Source organism: Wyeomyia smithii, chromosome 3, assembly GCF_029784165.1.
Source record: "Wyeomyia smithii strain HCP4-BCI-WySm-NY-G18 chromosome 3, ASM2978416v1, whole genome shotgun sequence".
Classification (NCBI taxonomy): domain Eukaryota; kingdom Metazoa; phylum Arthropoda; class Insecta; order Diptera; family Culicidae; genus Wyeomyia; species Wyeomyia smithii.
In genome coordinates, this window is record NC_073696.1 from 255605057 (window position 1) to 255626748 (window position 21692).

General features: G+C 41.9%; 1 protein-coding gene across 2 annotated transcripts in view; it reads left to right on the forward strand.

Annotated features, from left to right (window-relative positions):
* The window catches only part of LOC129729821 (tetratricopeptide repeat protein 28), a 465629-nt gene that overhangs the window by 89369 nt on the left and 354568 nt on the right, over nucleotides 1-21692 (forward strand). The gene's annotated exons all lie outside the window — the stretch shown is intronic.

Below are 21692 nucleotides of genomic sequence, written 5' to 3' on the forward strand. Positions count from 1 at the left end.
CAGAAGAGGGAGGGGAGTGGAACCACTATGGACATACTTGTTACCTATAAAACCATTCACATACCAAATTTGTTAATATTTGGTTGATGGTTCTCGAGCTGTGCGGAATTCGTGTTTCATTTGTATGGAACCCCTCCCTTGTAGAAAAGGGAGGGGTGTCGAACAATTATGGATATATTTGCTACCCCTAAAAACATCCACCTAACAAATTTGGTTCTATTTACTTGGTTAGTTCACGAGATGTGCAGAAATTTGTGTTTAATTTGTATGGGACCCCTCCCTTCCAGAAAAGGGAAGGGTGTCGAATCAACATGGACACATTTGTTACTCCTAAAAACATCCACATGCCAAATTTGGTTCCATTTGCTTGGTTAGTTTTCGAGATGTGCAGAAATTTGTGTTTCATTTGTATGGGACCCCTCTCTTCCAGAAGAGGGAAGGGTGTCAAATCAACATGGACATATTTGTTACTTCTGAAAACATCCACATGCCAAATTTGGTTTCATTTGCTTGGTTAGTTTTAGAGATGTGCATGAATTTGTGTTTCATTTGTATGGGACCCCTCCCTTCAAGAAAAGGGGGGGGTCTCAAACTATCTTAATCACCTTTCTCGGCCCCTAAAACCCTTATATACAAAATTCCACGCTGATCGGTTCAGTAATTTTCGAGCCTATATGGAACAGACGGACAGATAGACAGACAGACAGAGCTGCATTTTTATATGTATAGATATGATCTTTGACCACAAGTAGTGCCACTGGGCGTCCTCCCCATTAAAAAAATTACGTTACGACCCCTCGAATTAAACAAATTTTGCCTAAATATATATTTTTTTAAATAAATTAAAACAACATAAGTAATACAAACTAGTTACAAATTGAGAAAAAAATCATCATCTTCCGCTGTGATTGCTGAAATTTCCTGTTGAATTGTTTCCAGAATATTTGAAATTCATTATTATTATCAAAAGAAAAAAAAATTTTCGCTGCAATTTTCATTTATTCTAGTGATTTTCGATGTTTCATTGTTCTATTTAGGGGAGGAGTACCAGTTATGGTAATACCTAAAAATGTACCAGCTATGGCATGAACCAGTTATGGCCTATGGATTTTAAAAGAACTATTGCCATAACTGGTACCATTGCGCTTATGCGATATAGCCATATCTGGTGCACTTACCATAACTGGCTCATCTACCCTACATGTTGTCTTTCTAATCCGGTTTCCATGGTTAAAAGAGGACATTTAAATACATGTATAAAACCATGAATTGACAACTTTTTTTTTTCTTCACATAACATTTATTTGACACGGCACAAATACAATTTAATGTTTAACGGCGCCAATTATATCTGATGACTTAAAAACTAAAGCAAATTTTTTATCCTCGCTGCCGACTACGAGCTGAAATTAAGTCTAACTTAAAACTAGCATGGGATTTCCAATCAGTGTTTTGTTGTTCAATGGTCGTCTGATAATCGTCGAATGGCATGTATGGATTCGTTCTGCTGAGCCACGATGTCATGAGTTGGGACAGAGGCTCGTAGTCCTTGGGTCCTGGTTCTGTTGTGCGGGGTCTGGTTGCTGGTTTTGTGCTTAAGGTTCAAACGTGTTCTTGTCGTTTTGTTGGGTGTAGGCGGAGGGGAACGGGACTAGACTGGGGCGTGGATGGATTTCAGGAAAACGTATATAAGGGACATGTAGGATAGGTCACGGCTCGCCAAGACATCACGAACAGGAACAGCCGGCTGTCTACCCTCGGCCTGCAGGGAAGCTATTAATTTAGACCTGGCGTCACGGTGTACAGGGCATGACCAAACCACATGCTCTATGTCGTGATAACCTTCACCACAGGCACAGATACCACTTTCCCCGAGCCCAACACGACGGAGGAGCGCGTCAAATCTATAGTGATTGGACATAAGCCGGGACATCACGCAAATGAAATCCCGACCTACATCCAACCCCTTGAACCACGGGTTCGTCGATACTTTGGGGATTATGGAATGTAACCACCTTCCCAGTTCCCCCTTGGTCCAAGCATTTTGCCAACTGATGATCGTATTCTGACGTACAAGTGCGAAAAATTCATTAAAGGCAATTGGTCTTTCATAAATATCACCGTTTGTTGCGCCCACCTTAGCCAAAGAGTCCGCTTTATCATTACCCGGTATCGAGCAGTGAGAAGGGACCCACGCTAAGGTAATCTGAGTAGATTTTTCGGATAAAGCACTCAGATGTTCCCGTATTTTCCCCAGGAAATACGGAGAGTGCTTAACATCTTTCATCGATCGGAGAGCCTCAATGGAACTGAGACTGTCCGTAAAGATGAAATAATGGTCCGTGGGCATTTTTTCGATAATCCCTAGGGTGTACTGAATTGCAGCTAATTCTGCAACGTAAACAGAAGCAGGATTATCGAGCTTATGGGAGACGGTTAAATTGTTATTGAAGATACCGAAGCCAGTGGACCCATCAAGAAGTGATCCGTCAGTGTAGTACATATTGTCGCAGTTGATGTTTCGATATTTATTGGAAAAAATTTTAGGGATCTGCTGCACGCGTAAATGATCCGGGATTCCACGAGTTTCTTCTATCATGGATGTATCGAAAAACACAGTAGAATCAGAAGTATTTGATAAGTCGACACGATTTGGAATATTCGAAGAAGGGTTAATATTTTGGGACATGTGATTGAAATACAATGTCATAAAACGGGTTTGAGAATTAAGTTCGATTAACCTTTCAAAATTTTCAATCACGGGACGGTTCAAGACCTCACATTTGATTAGAATACGAGAAGACAGGCTCCAGAAGCGGTTTTTCAATGGTAGTACTCCAGCTAAAACCTCCAAACTCATCGTATGGGTCGACTGCATGCAACCTAAGGCGATACGCAAACAACGATATTGTATTCGCTCCAGTTTGATCAAATGTGTGTTTGCTGCGGAGCGGAAGCAGAAACACCCGTATTCAATAACAGACAATATCGTTGTTTGGTAAAGCCTTATAAGGTCTCCTGGATGGGCTCCCCACCATTGTCCGGTTATTGTACGAAGAAAATTCACTCTTTGTTGACATTTTTTCATCAGATACCTCACGTGACAACCCCAGGTGCCTTTAGAGTCGAACCAGACACCAAGATATTTGTGTACCAAAACCTGAGAAATCGTTTTACCCATTAATTGTGTTTGAAGCTGAGCAGGTTCATGCTTCCTAGAAAAAACTACTATCTCAGTCTTCTCCGGAGAGAATTCGATACCTAGCTGTAAAGCCCAAGCAGACAAATTGTCCAAGGTATCTTGCAATGGTCCTTGCAAATCGGCAGCTTTGGCTCCTGTAACAGAGATTACACTGTCGTCTGCAAGTTGTCTTATCGTGCATGAATTTGCCAGACATTCGTCGATGTCATTTACATAAAAGTTGTAAAGAAGGGGGCTTAAACATGAGCCCTGGGGAAGACCCATGTAGCTAATGCGAAAAGTTGCCAAATCGCCATGCGTAAAATGCATGTGCTTTTCGGACAACAAATTGTGCAAAAAATTGTTCAAAATTGGAGAAAATCCTTGTCGGTGAAGTTTACCCGAAAGAATGTCAATAGAAACGGAATCAAAAGCCCCCTTAATGTCCAAGAACGCAGACGCCATTTGTTCTTTACGAACATACGCCAGCTGAATATCTGTTGAAAGCAACGCAAGACAATCATTCGTCCCTTTGGCACGGCGGAAGCCAAATTGAGTTTCTGATAGTAGACCATTTGATTCGACCCAGTGGTCTAAACGACGGAGTATCATTTTTTCCATCAATTTCCGGATACAGGATAGCATTGCAATCGGCCTATAAGAGTTGTGATTAGAAGCTGGTTTCCCTGGTTTTTGGATGGCGATCACCTTCACTTGCCTCCAATCCTGCGGTACAATGTTTTGCTCCAGGAACTTATTGAACAAGTTCAACAAGCGCCTCTTGGCATTGCCGGGTAGATTCTTCAACAAGTTGAATTTGATTCTATCTAATCCAGGCGCGTTATTGTTACAGGACAGGAGGGCAACTGAAAGTTCTGCCATCGTAAAAGGTGATTCTATCGCGTCGTGGCCCGGAGACGCATCGCGAACAATATTTTGCTCAGGAACAGAGTCCGGACATACTTTCCTGGCAAAATCAAATATCCACCTACTTGAAGACTCCTCGCTTTCGTTGACCGTTACGCGATTCCGCATTCTTCGGGCTGTGTTCCAAAGAGTGCTCATCGATGTCTCCCTCGACGTCTCGTTCACGAACCGACGCCAATATCCACGTTTCTTTGCTTTAGCCAAACTTTTAAGCTTGGTATCAAGCTCCGAATACCGTAAATAGTCGCCAGGTATACCTCCCGTCTGGTAGGCCTTAAACGCGTCGGATCTTTGCGTGTAGACATCGGAGCACTCTTGGTCCCACCACGGAGTGGGAGGCCGTTCTTTGATCGTTACGCCGGGATATTTCTTCGTTTGGGCTTGCAACGCGGCGTCGAGAATCAAGCCCGCGAGGAGGTTGTATTCTTCAAGTGGTGAATGATGTTGAATCGACTCGACCGCTTTTGAAATCATTTCCTCGTATAACTTCCAATCGACATTTCGTGTGAGGTCATACGGAATGTCAATTGGTCGCATGCGAGTTGACCCGTTAGTAATTGAAATAAGAATAGGCAGATGGTCGCTACCGTGAGGATCGAGGATTACCTTCCATGTGCAATCCAACCGTAGCGACGTCGAACATAAGGATAGATCCAAAGCGCTTGGGCGCGCTGGAGGTTTCGGGATACGTGTCATTTCACCGTTGTTTAAAATAGTCATGTCGAAGTCATCGCAAAGGTTATAGATTAAAGAGGAGCGGTTATCATTGTATGGGGAACCCCAAGCCACGCCATGAGAGTTGAAGTCTCCCAAAATCAAACGTGGCGAGGGAAGAAGTTCTATTAAATCAAAGAGCAGCCGTTGCCCAACCTGTGCTCTGGGGGGAATATATATTGAGGCAATACAAAGCTCTTTACCTTGTATTGTCATTTGACATGCGACAACTTCGATGCCTGGAATCGATGGGAGGTTAATACGATAGAAAGAATAGCACTTTTTAATCCCTAAAAGTACTCCTCCATATGGGGTGTCTCGATCAAGGCGAATAATATTAAAATCATGGAAGTTGAGATCAATATTTGAAGTAAGCCAAGTTTCACAAAGGGAAAATGCATCGCATTTGTTTTTATTTATCAAAACTTTAAACGAATCAATTTTTGGTAAAATACTTCTACAATTCCACTGTAAGACAGAGATAGAATCCTTCATATACGCAGTTGAATTAGGCATCGAAGGATACAATCGCTGCAAGGAGAGGCCATTGGGCAGTCAACTGCTTCAAAAATGATCTAACTGTTGGGAGGAATGCTGTAAGAAAAATTTTAATTGGATCGGGTACATTGAAAGTTTCAAAAATCCAGTCCACAATGTCAGAAAATTTCACTAATCCAGAGTTTGTTTCATCAACTGGGAGTGTAAAAGGAGCAACTGGGGTTTTAGATGTTCCTGGCAGTGCTGGGAACTCCTTCTGGGACTTTAAATTTGCCAGCCCAGGAGGAGTTTGCTTCGGTTTTTCCGCAGCACTGTTTGGTTTGTTTGTAACTTTCATTTCACTTTGAGAAATCTTAGGACCTTTTCTGGGAAGTTTAGGAGAGGAAATATTTTTCCTCTTTCTAGACTCCCCAGGATTGGCGTAAGATGTTCCCGCTGGTGAATCGTCAGAATCGGTTTCCTCAGAGGGCAACAGATCGAAGGGGTTCGAAGTAACGGGAGAAGTGGTAACGGTCTTCTTCAGCATGTCAGCGTAGGAACGCTTTGAACGCTCTTTGAGAGACCGTTTTATTTTATCCCTGCGCTGCATGTACACCGCACATGTCGAGAGCTCATGCAGATTTTCTCCGCAGTGAATACACTTTTCAGCGTTAACACTGCAAGAATCTTCCGCATGAGACTCCCCACACTTGCCACAACGTGCCTTATTGCAGCAGTAGGCGGCTGTATGGCCTAACTGCTTGCAATTCAGGCAGTTCATGACGCGGGGCACGTAGAGCCTCACAGGGAGACGAACCCGGTGGATCGAGACGTGGCTTGGTAGTGCAGACCCGGCGAACGTAACTCGAAACGAGTCTGACGGAGTGTATACTGTTTTGCCACCGATGATCGATGCTGACCGCAATTGCTTGCAGTCGAGCACCTTTACTTCGGGACACGTTTTGTTCTTAAAGCACCCTTTGGCACTTTGCAGTATACACTCGACGGACAGACTCGAATCGGTTATGACACCGTCGATCTCCACGTCTCGTGCGGGTATGTAAACGCGATACTCGCGTGTGAAGAGCTCAGAGCAAGCTATATCGTTGGCCTCTTTCAGGTTACCGACCACGACACGGAGCTTGTTAGGCCGGACCTTGGAAATTTCGGTCACGCCCTTGTACTCCTTCGTCAGGTCTTTAGAAATCTGCAAGAGGTTCAACTTTTTCGATTTCGGTCCTGCCTTTGGCCGAAAATAAACAGTATAGCTGCCCTGGGCTCCGTCTGGGTAAAGCCTGGGGCGAGGGGGGACTGAAGAATGAACAGGGGAGGGGGTAACAGAAGGGTCAGGGTCAGAGGGGTTCGGGGATGGTGGCGCGGGAGGCGAGGGATCTACATCCATCGCGCTATGTTTAGCGCACTAGCGCTGACAAGAACACGTACCTTTTTATTTCTCCCTTCCAGTAAGGTTGGTTGTCCGATCGTTCGAAGTAGCAGCCGTTACAGCCAGCAGCACCAATACAGCAGCACCAAACAGCCACCAGCAGCGAGCCAGGTGTGAGATCACTCCACACAGCGATACGACTCGCTGACACTGATGGCTTCTTCTTTTTCCTCGTTTGTGTCTCGTCCACTGCTGTAGCACAATCCAGCCAGCAGCCAAATCGGCTTACGCACCAGCTGGCAGTCACGATGCGAAACAGTTGCACAAAGGAACGACCTTGAACCCGGATTTATTTCACTCGACCAGGCAAACAATGCCAACACTTGTTCACACGTCTTTTGTTTTATACTCTATCGGACCGATCACCAAACACGTCCAGTACTGATGCGTGTTCGGCACAGAAAGATGAATTGACAACTTATTAGACATCGAATTAGGTGGTGCCGCTGGAGTTGAAGGCTCAAAATAAAATTTAACGAATTTATGAATTTGAAAACCGAGACACTGGAATCACACAACGTTAAGAACGAACGAATGAATACGAAAAGATGCGGAAGGCGACGAATGTTCTTTGTTTTTTTTTTTCATACAGCAAACTGTGTGTCTTACTTTTGTACGCAAACGAGTGCGAAGCAAAAGCAATCTACAAACGGGCTATTGTGAAGCGGAGTTTGATGGTATGAATTTGCTGCTATAGATTTGACACTTTAATCAGTTTAGCGAATGTCATGATCATAAAATGAAAAGGGCTGAATGTTTTTGATATTGTTTTAAATTTGCAGAAAGTGATAAAGTTTCACATAATTAAGATATCATAGAGATTTGTTTACTGTTTTTTTTTAACACGTATTTTTATAACTTTTTATTGATGAATTTTGTAATTTTTGCCCAAATTTATATTTTATACTTACGGATTGTGTTTGATACCATAAATTTTCATTAATGGGGTATCATGGATATGATTAAAATTAATCTTGGATGAAATTTCCACTTCAATAAAAAAAAAATAAAATAAAGAAATCTGCTATCGCTTTTTGTACTAAAGTGACAATTTGCGCAGTTTCTACAAAATAATCACGTTCTTTTTTTATTTTCTTAGTTTTAGGCCTACTTTGACCAAATTTTACATTATCTAATGAAAGGGGTTTGTTTTGCACAATATTTGCAACAACTATTTCCTTGACGTCAAAAAAATCTAAGCTATCATTGAAGCTACAGAGCGTTTCGAAGTAATGTATTTTTTCAAAAAAAAAAAAAAGACAAAAAAACATCGGTATACCAAGCTTTGGAAAGTCATAAAAACTCAGATTTCATGTTATTGCGGCCAAATTTTTGATTCAGACACTTGAATGTTATAGCAATAAAGGAAAATATTATGAAACAGCTAACGAAAAAAAGTTTTTTGGCTGATGGCCTGCGATTCCCCACTGAACATCAGCTTGTAACTCAGGTTTTTTAGTAAATTTTGAAACAAGTCTTTGTGAATGACTCGGGACTCTGCTTGGTTTGTATATATGTATTTTTTGGGTTTTTGAGCTTTGGAAGCATCGAGTTTTGTACAAACTATAGCGATATTTGTAAACTTTCAAACATTCACGTTGAAACCAGGCATGTATGACATATGTATTCCTGTTTTGATCGACTGGTTCGGCATTTTGCGAATAGACTTTTAGGTTTGGTTTTCTTGTGTGTATATGCAATCTCCTTTTTTGAAAGGGGGGGGGGGGGACAACCTAAATCTGGCCAACGTTGGGATCAAAAGTACATCCAGCAGAAATGACGCGGAGTCAATAATCGACGTGACGTTCTCCAGCTCAGGATTGATCACGAGCTGGCGGGTAGACGATGGCTACACCAATAGCGACTGATAGTCGGTTCACTATAGTGTAGATCATAACCTGAGGCTGCAAGCGACGGGTAGACACTTAAACCGTCGGCGTGGATTCGTTGTTTTGCTTTCGTCTCGATTAGACGCAAATTGTTTATCTCTGTTTGAGTTCGCAAAATAACAATACACGAGTTATCGTACGGGTGTTTTTTTGTCGATTAGTTCTTGTGTTGCGCGATAACAATAGCCTGTTGTATATCGACAGAAACATCTGCACACTGGTAGGGGCAGGCTACCCCGCCAGTGATTCGATACGCAGCTGATATATCAGCAAGAATAATTCTCCCGCACCGCTGTTACCCCGCTAGCAGCACGGACCACCATACGATCGAGCGAGTGGAAGTCAACTACAAGTGGCATCTACAAGGTCGCGTGTAAGATACGGCCACTGTGTCACAGCACGAAGCTGGATCGTCATTGTTTGTTCTGCGGAGACACTCGATTAATCCAACTATCAGCCGTGAGGTCGTGACTTAGACGTTCGGTGAAGTATTACATTTAGAATTTTTACTATAATTATCAATATTATTACTATGTTATAATATTATTATTAATATTATTATTGATATTATTATTATTGTTATTATTATTATTGTTATTATTATTATTATTACTACAATTATTATTATTATTATTATTATTACTATTGTTATTAGTATTAGTATTACTGTCTTTTTTTTATTTGATCCATTGTAGATTGAAAAATTGTTTTTAAAATTCAATATCAACTACTTGAACCCCCCCCCCCCCATATTCGAATATTTATCGTTTGTGTGCGGTAGAGCGTAACGCTCCCGCAAAATGGACGACATGCAGGTGCAACTTTTCCTGGAGGTGGAAACAAACGGGGAAGAAATTGGAATTTCTCCCATCAGCTCACCCCTACCTTCCCCTGTGCCCTCCCCTTTGCCAAGTCCTGTACCAAGAGTACCGGAAGTACGGGTAAAAGCGTACCCAGATGCCGCTGGCGGTCCCTACGTTGTTTTTTTCCGGCCCATAAAGAAGCCATTGAATATTATTCAAATTGGCAAAGACCTGGCAAAACATTTTTCGGCCGTAACCGAGATTACGAAGGTGAAGGCGAAGGTGCAGAAATGCTTAAGAGGGCTGAGCCACCCTTGACAGGAAACATCTTTTCCTTCTTGCCAACTGATGAGGGTACATCTGACGATCCCGTCGAAGGGTGTTCCTATGCCTTGCCAGAGGGATCTAGGAAGAGGAGAATGCTCAACTCTCCTAATCTTTCTCGCAAAGGTCGTAAGATAACCCCTAGCGGAATGACCAATAAGACAACACAAAAAGGAAGCGGTGAAGAAAAACCGAAGCAAGTACTCCCCGGTTTTAATTTCAAATCAAACCAGGAGTACCCACCGCTTCCTGGGGCACCAAAAACCCCTCGTGCACCCATTTCTCGATCAGAAGATAAAAAAGAAACAGGGTTCATAAAATTTTCTGATATTGTGGACTGGATATTTAAAACATTCAACATACCAGATCCCCTACAAAATATTCTTCTTGCCCTTCTTCCTACAGTGAAAACCTTTTTGAAGCAACTAGCAGCAACTTGGCCCCTCATTTCAGCTATTATATCTTTCGATGACTAATACGGCGAAAGAGGTTAGGAATTTTTTCACTGTATTACAGTGGAATTGCAGGAGTATCATCCCCAAATTCGATTTATTTTCTCATTTGATGAATACATACAATTGTGACGCATTCGCGCTCTGTGAAACCTTTCTCAATTCGAACGATCAACTCAATTTCCACGATTTTAACATTATTCGTCGAGATCGAGACTCACACGGTGGAGGGGTACTTTTAGGGATCAAAAAGTGCTATTCTTTTTTCAGAATCGACCTCCCCTCGATCTCGAATATTGAAGTTGTTGCCATTCAAACGAATTTGAATGGAAAAGACCTTTGCCTTGTTTCGTTATATATTCCCCCATCCGCGCGGATTGAACAGAAGCAACTCCTTGATATAGCAGAATTGCTTCCCGCACCTTTTATGATTTTGGGAGATTTTAACTCTCACTGTTCGCTATGGGGGTCGCTGTACGACGACAACCGATCTTCTTTAATTTGTAACTTGATCGACGACTTCAATATGACACTTTTGAATACTGGGGAAGCGACACGTGTACCTAATCCTCCAGCACGTGAAAGCGTGCTTGACCTATCCCTCTGCTCGACATCACTTGCGTTAGATTGCCAGTGGAAAGTAATCAACGATCCCCACGGTAGTGATCATCTTCCAATCGTTATATCAATTGCTAATGGTTCAACTCCCCCGAACCCAATCAATATTTCCTACGACCTTACACGTAATATTGATTGGAAGCGTTATGAGTCTATTATAGCGGAATCTATCGAGACTCACGAGGAACTTCCTCCGGAGGTAGAATACGCGTTCTTAGCTGGCTTGATAATCGACGCCGCGACTCAAGCTCAGACGAAACCGATACCCGGGGTAACGATTAGACAGCGCCCTCCCAACAAATGGTGGGACAAAGAGTGCTCTGAGCTGTACGTGCGAAGGTCCGCGGCGTATAAGGACTACCGGGAGTACGGCACTGTCAACCTGCTTCGAAAGTACGAGGCACTGGGCAGGCAGATGAAGAGTTTAGTAAAGGCGAAAAAACGCGGGTACTGGCGGCGGTTCGTAAACGCGTTGTCGAGGGAAACAGCGATGAGCACTCTTTGGGATACCGCCAGGCGCATGCGGAACCGTGACGTTTCGAATGAGAGTGAGGAGTATTCAGATCGCTGGATACTCGATTTTGCCAAAAAGGTCTGTCCGAACTCTGTACCGGAACAGAAAACCTTTCGCGACGCGTTTATAGTAACTACGGAAGAGCCTCCATTTTCGATGTTGGAATTTTCAATGGCTCTCCTGTCGTGCAACAATAAGGCTCCAGGGTTAGATAGAATAAAATTCAACCTGTTGAAGAATCTACCCGACTCTGCAAAAAGACGCTTGTTGAATTTGTTCAACAAGTTTCTTGAGCTAAATATTGTTCCGCATGACTGGAGGAAGGTAAAAGTCATTGCTATTGGGAAACCCGGGAAACCTGCCTCTGATCACAATTCATATAGGCCGATTGCGATGCTCTCTTGCCTCCGGAAATTAATGGAGAAAATGATCCTCTTACGGTTAGACAAATGGGTCGAAACAAACGGTTTACTTTCAGATACTCAATTTGGCTTTCGCCGGGGCAAAGGGACGAACGATTGCCTAGCGTTGCTTTCTACTGAAATTCAAGTCGCATTTGCTCGGAAAGAGCAAATGGCTTCTGCGTTCTTGGATATTAAGGGGGCTTTTGACTCTGTCTCTGTAGAAGTTTTAAGCGCGAAACTTCATTCGCAGGGACTTTCACCAAATTTCAATAACATTTTGCTCAATTTGTTGTCAGAAAAGCATATGTATTTCTCACATGGCGATTCGACAACTTCCCGAATTAGTTACATGGGCCTTCCCCAGGGCTCATGTTTAAGTCCTCTCTTATATAATTTTTACGTCAATGACATCGATGAATGTCTTGCAAATTCATGCACGCTAAGGCAACTTGCAGACGATAGCGTTGTATCCATTACTGGTGGCGAGGCTAGCGATCTGCAAGGACCATTGCAAGATACCTTAGACAATTTGTCTGAATGGGCTCTTAAGCTGGGTATCGAATTCTCTCCGGAGAAAACTGAGTTGGTCGTTTTTTCTAGGAAGCATAACCCAGCTCAGCTGCAGCTCGTACTAACGGGTAAAACGATCTCTCAGGTTTAAGTCGCTAAATATCTCGGGGTCTGGTTCGACTCTAAATGCACCTGGGCTTGTCATATTAGGTATCTGACACGAAAATGCCAACAGAGGATTAATTTTCTTCGTACGGTTACCGGAACCTGGTGGGGAGCCCACCCAGGAGACCTTCTGAGGTTATACCAAACAACAATACTGTCAGTTCTTGAGTACGGTTGTTTCTGCTTTCGCTCCGCTGCGAACACGCATATTTTGAAACTAGAAAGAATACAATATCGTTGTTTGCGTATTGCCTTGGGTTGCATGCAGTCGACCCATACGATGAGTCTTGAAGTGTTAGCGGGTATTCTTCCGTTGAAACATCGTTTTTGGAATCTATCTTACCGGTTGCTAATTCGATGCACAGTTATGAACCCATTAGTAATTGAAAATTTCGAGAGGTTGGTCGACCTTCAATCTCAATCCAGATTTATGACTTTATATTTTGACTATATGGCTCAAGATATTAATCCTTCTTCATACGATTCCTCCAATGTCGCACTTTTAGATACTTCTTATAATGCTATATTCTTCGACACCACCATGAAACAAGACATTTCTGGTATCCCGGATCAATTGCGACCCCAAGAGATCCCTAAGATTTTTTCCAATAAGTTTAAACATGTTAGTTATGATAAAAGGTTTTACACTGACGGATCTAATCTAGATGAGTCCACTGGCTTCGGTGTTTTCCACGAAAATTTTACCGCCTCCTACAAACTCGATGCTCCTGCTTCCGTGTACGTCGCAGAACTTGCTGCTATTCAGTACTCTCTTGGAATCATCGAAACCCTACCCATAGACCACTACTTCATCTTCACAGATAGTCTCAGTGCCATTGAGGCTCTGCGATCGATGAAGCCTGTGAAGCACACCCCGTATTTCCTGGGGAAAATACGGCGGTTTTTAAGTGCTTTAACAGATAAAAATTACCGGGTTACCTTAGCGTGGGTCCCTTCTCATTGCTCGATTCCGGGTAATGAAAAGGCTGACTCTTTAGCTAAGGTGGGTGCTATTGATGGCGATATTTATGAAAGACCGATTGCTTATGATGAATTTTATAGCATTTTGCGTCAGAGAACACTCAACAGTTGGCAATCATCATGGAACTCAGATGAACTGGGACGGTGGCTACATTCCATTTTTCCTAAGGTATCGACGAAAGCATGGTTCAAGGGGTTGGATGTAGGTCGGGACTTCATTCGCGTGATGTCCAGACTTATGTCCAATCACTATACGTTAAACACGCATCTCTTTCGTATAGGGCTTGTAGACAGTAATCACTGCGTTTGTGGCGATGGCTACCATGACATCGAGCATGTTGTTTGGTCGTGTGCCGAATTCTGTGATGTTAGGTCCGAGCTTATAGATTCCCTCCGGGCCCGAGGAAAACAACCGAACGTACCCGTTAGAGACATTCTGGGAAGCGGTGATCTCCAGTACATGACACAACTGTACTGTTATTTGAAAAAGACTGACATTAAATTTAATATTCTTTTGTCCATTTGTCAGAATACCCGTATACGACGCTGGAGACACGAACACGGAGAGCCTTAATCTATGTTTAAAAACCAAAAAAGAACACCAGTCGAAACACAAATAGATCGTATATCTTAGTTAGTTTTAAGCAAGAATTGTATTTCCCTCCTCTCACCTTAAATCCCCACTAGCTCGTAGTCGGCCGCGAGAATAAATAAAAGGCCTCCCTCTTTTCCCTGCTAACGTAGAATTAATACGAATTGTACTTGGCTCAGTAAAACAGAAAATGTATCGTGCCGTGTCAAATAAACTAATTTCAAACCTAAAAACCGTCGGCGTTATAGAGTGCGATTAAGGCGAGCAAGAGGGGTTGTTTTGATAGACTATGCGCGAGTATCAATAAAAATCCGTGGGATAACGCCTCTAGGATCGTAATGGCCAAGATCCTAGTCATGTTGGCACCTACCAAGCGACCACCAGTGATGCTGGAGTGTATCATCGAGGGACTTTTTCTCCGGCCAACCAGTCTCACGTTTGACGTGCCAGTATCTGCCAAACATCCAATCCATTAGCGACGACAGCCGTGTCGAGGTTGAGGAGGAATAAAGGGTTACGAATAAGGAACTCATTGTGATCGCCAACTCCATAACAAGGTGCCAGGATTGGATGGAATCCCGAGCGTAACAACGAAGAGGGCTCAAAAAGTGGTCTTCGGGCTGTTCCGGACAGTCATGCAGAGGTGCCTGGATGACTACCTCTTCTCGGATAGGTGGAAGCAACAGAGATTGGTCCTGCTGCCGAGGGCTGGGAAACCGCTTGGGGACCCAACGGCATATAGGCCTATTTGTGTACTGTATAATGCGGGCAAGGTTTTTGAGAGGATTATTCTCAACATACTGGTGTACACGGAGGGTGTAAATGGTTTTGAAACTGATTCCCGAATATACTTTTATATTACACCATGATTGGTTTCTCAAAAATAAAAAATAAAGAAAAATAGCTTTCATTTTTTTGTTTTTTTTTATTCCTCCATCAAGCCCACACTAATGGAGGCATTAGTTGAATTATTATTCTATTGACAACAGAACATCCTGATCGTAGATCGTAGACTGGCGTGTTCAAGTCAAACAACTTTTCCGCATGACAAAGAGTTTGTTTTGCAGATATTTGAAGAATCGTCAGAAAGACCTAAGAACAGTTTGACCACAGTTCACACCCCAAGAAATAATACAGCTCTTATTCACGTGAGAGGACTGCCCTATTATAGGATTAAAACCAGCAGTTCCATAATTACAGCACGTCGATAATTGGACATAAAAAAAGTTGCCGAGATATTCAATCCTGCCGCCTCTCTGGACCCGGGTTTATCCGCTTGGCAGGCGATTGCACGACACGTCCATCATGTCGTGCCATTCCGGAGATCAACTGTCAAACAACAGTCGCCCCTCGCAGGACAAATAGATAATCCCGACAAGCAGAGACACGCAACGTAACTATCAAAACAATTCAAAACGACGATAATGACAGCGGCGACGACGATGATTGGTTTTTAATTCGATTGGTAATGAGTCGGTCTGTGTGTGGCATTAGCAGTTATTTATAGCCCGAAACCTTGATCTCCTCCTTCGGCGCGTTGCACATTTTGTTCATCCTCATCGAGAGACGGTGCTAACGCGAAAATGGAATAGGATATTGCTGTCGCTATTAAAAAGGATAGATTCATCATCCAGAGTCTAGATAATCAAAGCGACGAGATTAACCGTAAACTCGTTCCAGGCAATTGTAGCGAATTATCTGACGAACTAGTTGGTCAGTCATTACTATCCCGTAAAAAAAGTCGGTCAAATTGATTTTCAGAATAAAACCCAACACGCAAATTAACATAAGTGTTACAGCAAAGTTAATAAAAAAAAAACGGACACACACATACCCACCCGAAGCCGCCAGTTATACACATCAGATAATAGTATAATTTTGCGTCATATTTTCAAATTATTAACGAATCAAAATGCAATGATAATAAAAGTAATGAAGCCTGAAACAGACGAACTGGGTATCAACCAAAGCCGTACCTACCAGCCAGCGGAGATTTGCGCACACTTGAATTATGGACCCACGGATTGCCGGACGGTCGAAGACGACGACGACGACGATGGTCGCCATGTAGGAAAACTTTTCGTCGATACACCCGGTCAACTGTGGCTGAGTGACGGACAGACGGGGCCCGTGCGGAACGAAGAAAGTTACATGGGCATCGGCGGTGATGCCCGCAAGGTCCCAAAGTCATTTTGGTGTCTCCTCTCTCTCTCTCTCTCTCTGCCACCTTGCTTGGGCTTGGGCTGCCCACGCTGCTGCTGGCTTGGCACGCGGTGACGGAATTGCAACTTCGCCAGCCGCTAAATATGTAAGCGTGTTGTCTTTCGTTGCTTGAGGGGTCATTTTTTATCATCATCATCACCATCGTCATCATCATCATCATAATGCGCTAATAAAGACATCTCGGGTGAAATTTAGCAGTGTACAGATGCTTCCTGCGCCGAAGAGTGTTATCCTTTTTTTCTGTCGCTCTGCTCGCCTCGATTCGGTTGAGTTTTTTCTTTATCATTTATAGGGCAATTGCGAGCAATTGCCCTCTGCTGAAGATGATTTTTTACCCTTAAGAGAAATGTATTATTTTTCACCCTTTCAAGCTATTCCATGACAATTTGTCGATTTTGTTGCGATTATGATCGCTGTCGGGCTGCACACGGGCGGTATTCGAGCGGGATCGGACACTTTTTTAATGTGCTCCCCAACGCGAAAGGTCAATTTCATCCGAGAAACAGTGGTTCAAAGTCTTAGCCCCGAGGGAGCTTTAAGTTGGAAATTATATAGAAAAGTAATTTAGTGTGGTGTGAAGTACGGTTTGTAGAGCAAGTGAAACGTATGTTTTTTCTTGGAAAATTATAGGAGATGTTGTCAAGTTCGAAACTACAAGCAAATCAAATTCGGCAAAACCTACATTATAACTTCACTCTACAGCCTCACGCACAGGGAACGTTTTGAGACTGCTACATTGAAAGAAAACCATGATTAACTACCCGTGGTTGCTGCTCCATTATTAACAGTTATTTTAAAATAATGAAGTATTCAATTGAAAAAAAAAACATACACTGGGTTTGAAATTCATTAAAGTGCTACAATAGTTAATAATGGCTGAACTTTTTATATCAGAACTTTTAGAACTTATCCTAACTAACGATCAATATCAGGGCAATGAAAATAAAATTCAGGGTGTAAACAGACATCGAGGCCCTCAGGAACGATTAAAACTCCCTGAAAAATTGAATGCTTCAAAATGATTAAAAATTAAAATTTTTGTTACCAGTGAACTAGCATAAATTTAGTAAAAAATTTGCAAAACGCGAATCCTGCGAGTAAACGATAACGATAACCGAATTGAAATAGAAAATAATAAATAATAGGTATTTTTTTATCTTGTACAGACTATTCACTGTGATCAGAAACATACCGCCCGGGTGTCTGCTGTATTCCGCGCTTCTATTCTTAGCAATATCACAATTGAGAGTGAGTTACGTGTCTATATCATTGATCCGGGCTTCTATGAATGCTTTTCATCATTTCTTTTTACGTTTACTGCTCCGAGCCTCGTTCCTTCTGATAATATTATCATCAAATAAAATTGGCAGCAAAAGTTTCAGTTTCTGGCCAGATTGTTTGTTAGTGGGACTTATTTTTGTCAAGAAGCATCCGCACACAGCACATGAGCCTGTAGGTACCTTCCAGTGTACCATGGTAACTATTAGTACCTAGCGCTTTGGGCTACACTGGCCCACATACCTAAGTATGGACGAAACCACGCTGGCACGAAGTTTCCGCTAGCGTGCTTCCCTGAGCTATGCGACATCATTCTAGATAGTGCTACAATGGCCGTTGCGACCCGCTTTTTTCTGTGAGGACCCATCACTGCGACCAGAGATTAGATCTATTGTGATATTGCCCAGGTGTTTTCTGTACTCCGCACTTCATATTATTGGCAGTATCACTATTGAGATCAGTGATACGCTTATCATTCATATCCGTGCTGGTGTGTAAGTTTTACCTTCCCGTTTCAAGCTTCATGCTTTACTATACCGAGCCTCTGTCCATCCTAACAATATCGCCCAATTACAATTTCCCGGAGAGAACTTTCATGCGTTACTCACATCAATTTTATTATAATAGGGGGTTATTTTTGTTAGAAGAAGAGTTAACGGGGGTACTGTAGAATTCAGATTGAAGGAAATGCATTCGAAAAAGAAACAATAGCAGTGTTATTTCTACCACAGATTCGAGCTGTATATCAAGAAAAAATATCAAAGGTTAGTCGGAATCAATGTATATTTAGTAATGGGATTAACCCTCTAATGCCCAAGTTGATTTTAAGACGGACTTCGAGAAAATCACTATAAATTTTTATGAACAATTTTAGGTATTAATTGAAGCTTTTTAGAGGAGTAACTGAAGACCGTCTAAAGGCGGCACTGGACACTAGAGGGTTAAGTAACCTCATCGGACACTCTACATAAGCGATTTTAAGTCGAAAAACCAATGAAAACATGCCGCGTAAAAAAAGATTTTTCTGGAAAATCAGTGTCAATACCATCAGTGTCAATACCGTGTGTAAGTTTTACCTTCCCGTTTCAAGCTTCATGCTTTACTATACCGAGCCTCTGTCCATCCTAACAATATCGCCCAATTACAATTTCCCGGAGAGAACTTTCATGCGTTACTCACATCAATTTTATTATAATAGGGGGTTATTTTTGTTAGAAGAAGAGTTAACGGGGGTACTGTAGAATTCAGATTGAAGGAAATGCATTCGAAAAAGAAACAATAGCAGTGTTATTTCTACCACAGATTCGAGCTGTATATCAAGAAAAAATATCAAAGGTTAGTCGGAATCAATGTATATTTAGTAATGGGATTAACCCTCTAATGCCCAAGTTGATTTTAAGACGGACTTCGAGAAAATCACTATAAATTTTTATGAACAATTTTAGGTATTAATTGAAGCTTTTTAGAGGAGTAACTGAAGACCGTCTAAAGGCGGCACTGGACACTAGAGGGTTAAGTAACCTCATCGGACACTCTACATAAGCGATTTTAAGTCGAAAAACCAATGAAAACATGCCGCGTAAAAAAAGATTTTTCTGGAAAATCAGTGTCAATACCGAAATCCGCATGAAAAAAAACAAGTTAATTCCGAAATCTGCGTAAATTGAAAACCTCAGTTTTTTTCTTGATATTTTTTTGTTATAACAAATTTTTACGCTGTAGGGTAGAAGCACTATTGTTGCAGAGCAAACAAAGAGACAGTATTTCCAGTTTTTTAACTCGATTTATTTCAAGCGGAGTTAAAAAATCCCTTAAATTAAAAGGAAAATTTTTGATTATAATTTGGATTTTAGTATAATAATCTTAAGAACTAGGTTTAACATTTTTTGTAATTTCCTTATTTTCAAATTATGGGTTTTTATAGTGATATAGATTCTACATGCTCTCAGCATGGGAAGTAAGTTGGAGCGATCAAAGCACGTGGGGGCGTATAAGCGATTCATCTTAGGTGTAGGTAATGTTGAACTTAAATTGTAGATTCTCATGCAATCTCTCATGCTATTTTCATGCAGATTCCACTTACGTTTAGTGCTCATTTATAATATTGAACCTCCGTTTTTAATCTGCACTTGGTGATGCACTTTCGCTAAGCCGCTGGTTCAGTCTGCTGCTACTCCTGAAGTGGCGATCTACATTCAACATGGCTGTTTTATCGTTGATCGTAGATCGTTTCCGATCGGTATCGCTCGTGCGGATGATGGATAAAGCGTCGCTTCAATAGGCCTATTGTGAATTGGTAGCACCAGGGGAACTCGCTGAATGTTGGTTCGTCACAGACAGGGTGACAACTATAATTCGCCACTGTGTTAATTTTCGCCCCTCAACAGAAACAATACAATTTTAATACTTTCAGTTATACTACAACTGCGAACCTAATTTAACAACCAGACACATGCAGTTGTCTGTGACTCGTTTGGAAAAATCATAGAATAATACCATGAGAAGTACTCTATAAAACATATACGCGAAAAATAATTATGCGATAGTACAATATTTTTTTGCCATACTGAAAATGTGTCAATAAAAAAAAACTATCGGAAAAAGCTTCAAATTTTCAACCTGAATGCACAGTCAACAAAAAAAAATCTCAAGCACAATAGAAACTTTACAACTTCACATGCTTCGTCGATGAATAAACTATATTTCTACCGCTTTTAGATAAATTTGAAGGTGGCGAAAAATAGCGCACAAAAAACCATGTTTTTGATTTTCGCCACTGGCGAAATCTCTTTGTTCGTTTTCAAATTCTCTTTGGTTTTATTTTTCGCCCCTTTGTCACGAATGGTCAAGAATGGTAAACAAAAAACAGTTGGCATCAAGAACTGAGTGAAACCGTATCGCTGTTGCTTCTTAATGGTAATATGTTGCATTTTTTATCAGTAGATATTTTCGTTCCAACATTTATTTAACGTTCATTAGTCTCGAAGACCACAGAAATACAGGAACACCTATTCAGAAGCTGAATCATCGGCTGCGTTTGAAGAAATTCGACACAAAAGGATGAGCATTAAAAAGGCGGCCAAGCATTATGGAATTCCAGGATCAACGATCCTATTTAGACTTGCGAAAGAAAACCAAACTGTGTTCCGCTAAGGACCGGCTACAATATTGACACAAGAATCCGAACTGGAAAACTGGTTGTTCGATATGCAGAAACGTGGTTCCCCCGTAACTAAATCGATGGTGCTAGATAATGTGCGAAAGTACTTGGACGCAAACCCTAGAACAAAAAAGCTTCCGGAGAACGTCCCAGGTATGATTCCTCATTGTTTTGATGTTTAATAATTTAACATTAAGAACCTTTTTTTTGTTCGGACGAACATGGATGCAGCTTTTCCTTAAACGTCAAAATATCGCTGCGGACTCCGGAGTTTGTGACGAAGGCTAGTGCTACTGTGTCTCTGACTGACATACACTCCTGGTTTGATAAGATTGAATAATATCTCTCTGCGCAAGGATTCATGGAGATTCTACAAGATCCGCAGCGCATCATAAATGGAGATGAGACATCATTCCAATTGAATCCTAAGAATAAAGCTGTGTTCGCTTTGCGTGGTAGTCGCAACGTATACGATGTTGAAAGAACATCTAGTAAGCTGAATATTACGAGTTTAGCTGATTCTGTTCCATCTAAGTGGGGTATTGCCAAGTCAGATAGTGGATGAATGACTTCCGACGTTTTTCGTGACTACATAAGAAACGTATTGGAGCCCCATTTGGTGGCCAAACAAGTGAAAAAACCTGTCATTTTCATCATCGATGGCCATAGCTGCCACATAAATTTGGAGACATCAAAAATGTGTCGGGAACTCAATATTATTTTGATTGCATTGTATCCCAATGTCACACGAATAATGCAACCAGCGGATGTGGCTGCCTTCAAGCCACTAAAAAATGGTTGACCAAAAGCTGTACAAAGATTTCGTGAGGGGAACCCATACGCTTCTGTGACTGCACAAAACTTTGCGATAGTGTTGCAAGATTGTCTGCGTAATTCTTTGACCGTCAAAGCTATCCAAAGCGGCTTCAGAGCCTCTGGACTTTATCCTTGGAATCGGAACGCGATTGATCCATCCAAATGTTTGGGGAAGACAACCACAGGCGCTATTACAGATACGATAACTGAACCAATTCCA